This window comes from Lepus europaeus, chromosome X (assembly GCF_033115175.1).
Source record: "Lepus europaeus isolate LE1 chromosome X, mLepTim1.pri, whole genome shotgun sequence".
NCBI classification, from domain to species: Eukaryota; Metazoa; Chordata; class Mammalia; order Lagomorpha; family Leporidae; genus Lepus; species Lepus europaeus.
In genome coordinates, this window is record NC_084850.1 from 118,355,381 (window position 1) to 118,358,576 (window position 3,196).

The window sequence follows — 3,196 nt, forward strand, 5'->3', positions numbered from 1 at the left end:
AACGATCTTGGTGAGGTGGCTAGCTGAGTCACTTGGATTGGACGCCTGCCTCCACGCACGTTGGGCACAGTTGGAAATTTGCCTGTATACTTGTCTAGGGAATTGGGTCTGGTCAGCCTGATAAGGTCCACGCCCTAAAAGCATATCAGCATTCCACGTAGGGTGGCCGTCCTCAGCATTTTCATCTGCCTGGTCATGACAGCACTCTGTATTCATAGATTGCCACAAAAGAAAGCCGCCTGGACTTAAACAGGCCCGAGCCAATTGGGTCCAGTCGCTAGGTGTTAAAATGGACTGGCCGACTGATTCAAGGAGTGACAATGTGAATGGGGCTGTGGGTCCATAGTCATGGACCGCAGCCTTAAGTTGTTTTAATACTGTCATGTCCAATGGTTCGTGCCGGGCCTCTCGCGTGCCCAAAGCCAAAACAGGGTAAGCCTGAGCGGGGGCAGCGGGAGCGCCAGTTTGCAACTGTTTCCAGGCTTGTTGATGAAACTGTCTGCCTGAAAAAGGTGGCACATTTGGGACGTTTAATGGCCATGGCGGCACGGGTGTTAGATGGGGCTGAGGCACGCCTACATGACCGCCAGTAGGAGGCGCTGCGTCTTTAATCTGATGGGCGGGCACGACATCGATAGGAGGAGCCGTAGGCACTAGAGGGCGTAAACAGGCATCTTTTAACTTTTGCCGCAGCTGCGCATACGTAGGAGGCGGGGATTTAGGATCGCCGTCCCCTTCCCCCTCAGACTCAGAGGAGGCGGAGCCACATTCGGAGCCTGAGGCCAGTGAGGAAGTCTGGCATCCCGTGTCCTTAAATTGTATGAGGTCCCGGGCGCCGTCCGAGCTCTGAGAACGAACTTCCTCGAGAGCCTCGCGAACCGCCGTAAGAGTCGGGCGGTCCGCTCCCACCGACCTCTCCTCTTGGAGGCACGCCCGCAGTAGTTCCCATAAGGGGAGAACAACGGGGTCGATATCGGGTTCCTGGGGATCGTTAACTGTGCGCCGGAGATCCTTTCCTAATTTCTCCCAAGACTCAAGAGTTATTTGGCCCTCGTGGGTGAGCCACGGCGCAAAGAAATCAACACTTCCAAGGAACCTGACAAGTGTGGTCTTAGAAACCTTAATCCCTTTGCTACGCAATAATGCTTTTAACGGATTAAGCAACATTGAATGGCTAGATGAATTTCCCATTTTCAGTTTAAAGCGGGAAGACACGTCCGCTATCTTATTTTCAGTTTAAAGCGGGGGAACAAGTCTGCTATTCTTTCAGTTTAAAGCGGGGAAACAAGTCTGCTATTCTTTCAGTTTAAAGCGGGGAAACACGTCCGCTATCTTAGGGTGCGTCCACCCTCCAACCACGAGATATACCTCACTCGCGGGGCCCAGACGGTAAGACTGACCTCGCTTACCTTCTACTTACCGGGCAACGTAGAGGAAGCTCCCCGTACGGGCCACCAGCTGCTCGGCGCCGTCCTCGTCCAGCAAGAGACAGAGACCGAACACTTTGCACGGGGTTCCTTTATTGCTCGGCAAGCAGGAGATCCAGCTTCGATCTCTTCTGGGCAGGAACTTCCCTTACACCCGCGTAGCAAGGGTTTATATGCACAATACACGTCACAAATCAGGTGATAGGCTAGAAGCGCGGGGATAGGACAATCTCGTGGCAAGGCGGGAAGGAGCGAGCTAGAGCGGGAACTCCCTGAGATGAGGAAGAACCCGGAAGCAGGGAGTCGGCGCCATCTTAGGGGCACGGTTCCTCCGGTCTGGTTCCCTACAGTAAGGTATATTGAGGGTAAAGGGTGGTACCGCATTTCCACAGTGCTGGAAAAAAAAAAGCAGCAAAATTGGAATACAGATATACAGATATATGCCTGAGTAGGATCCTAGTGTATTTTCAAGACAGGAAATACCATCTGCTATGGTTTGGGCATAGTTTGAATATCTCCCAAACCTTGGTGTGTTCAAATTTAATACCCATTGTTGGCTATTAAAATGGTAAAAACTGGGGCCAGCGCTGTGGCACAGTGGGTTAACGCCCTGGTGTGAAGCGCTGGCATCCCATATGGGCGGCGGTTCGAGACCCAGCTGCTCCACTTCTGATCCAGCTCTCTGCTATGGCCTGAGAAAGCAGTAGAAGATGGCCCAAGCCCTTGGGCCCCTGCGCCTGCATGGGAGACCTGGAAGAAGCTCCTGGCGCCTGGCTTCGGATTTGCGCAGCTCCGGCCATTATGGCCAATTTGGGGGTGACCTCTCTCTCTCTCTCTGCCTCTCCTCTTTCTGTGTAACTCTGACTTTTAAATAAATAAATATATTTTTTAAAAAAGATAGTAAAAACTTAATCCAACTATGATGTTTAGAGATGGGTCCTCTGAGTAGTAATTAGATTCAGATAAGATCATTAGTGTGGAGCACCCATGAATGAATCCTGGTTGCTTTATAAGAAAAGGAGGGGGTGGGGAGAGAGAGAATGAGAACATAAAGAAACACGCATGCTCCCTGTCTCTTGCCATGTGAGTCTGCATTGCATTGAGACTCTGCCGTCAAAAAGTTCACCACCACATGAGATTTCTAGACCTTGCACCTCCAGAAACCCAAGTCAAAATATACCTCTATTCTTTATAAAGTTAGCCTATCTCAGGATTTTTTTAATTGTGGAAATGATAAATGAGGGCCAGTGCTGCGATGTAGCAGATAAACTGCTTCCTATGATGCCGGCATCCCATATTGGTGCCAGTTCAAGTCTTGGCTGCTTCATTTCCCATAGAGCTCCTTGATAATGCACCTAGGAAGGCAGTAGAAGATGGGCCAAGTCCTTGGGCACCTGCCACCCATGTGGGAGACCTGGAGGAATGTCCTGGCTCCTGGCTTCAGGCTGATCCAGCCCTGGTCACTGCAGCCATTTGGGGAGTGAACCAGCAGGCGGAATCAATCTCTCTCTCTCTCTCTCTCTCTCTTTTCCTCTCTCTCTCTGAAATCCTGCCTTTCAAATAAGTAAATAAGTCTTTAAAAAAGGAAATGAAAAATGGATTAATACATGATCCTAACGACACTTGATTTTACCCGTGGCTTCACATGCCCTCACATATCCTCTCTTGACGCAGCCAAACCTAAGCTCCAATCTGGTGTTTTTCCTGATAGTAAAATACATATTTAGTTTTTTTTAAAGATTTATTTATTTATTTGAAAGGCAGAGTTA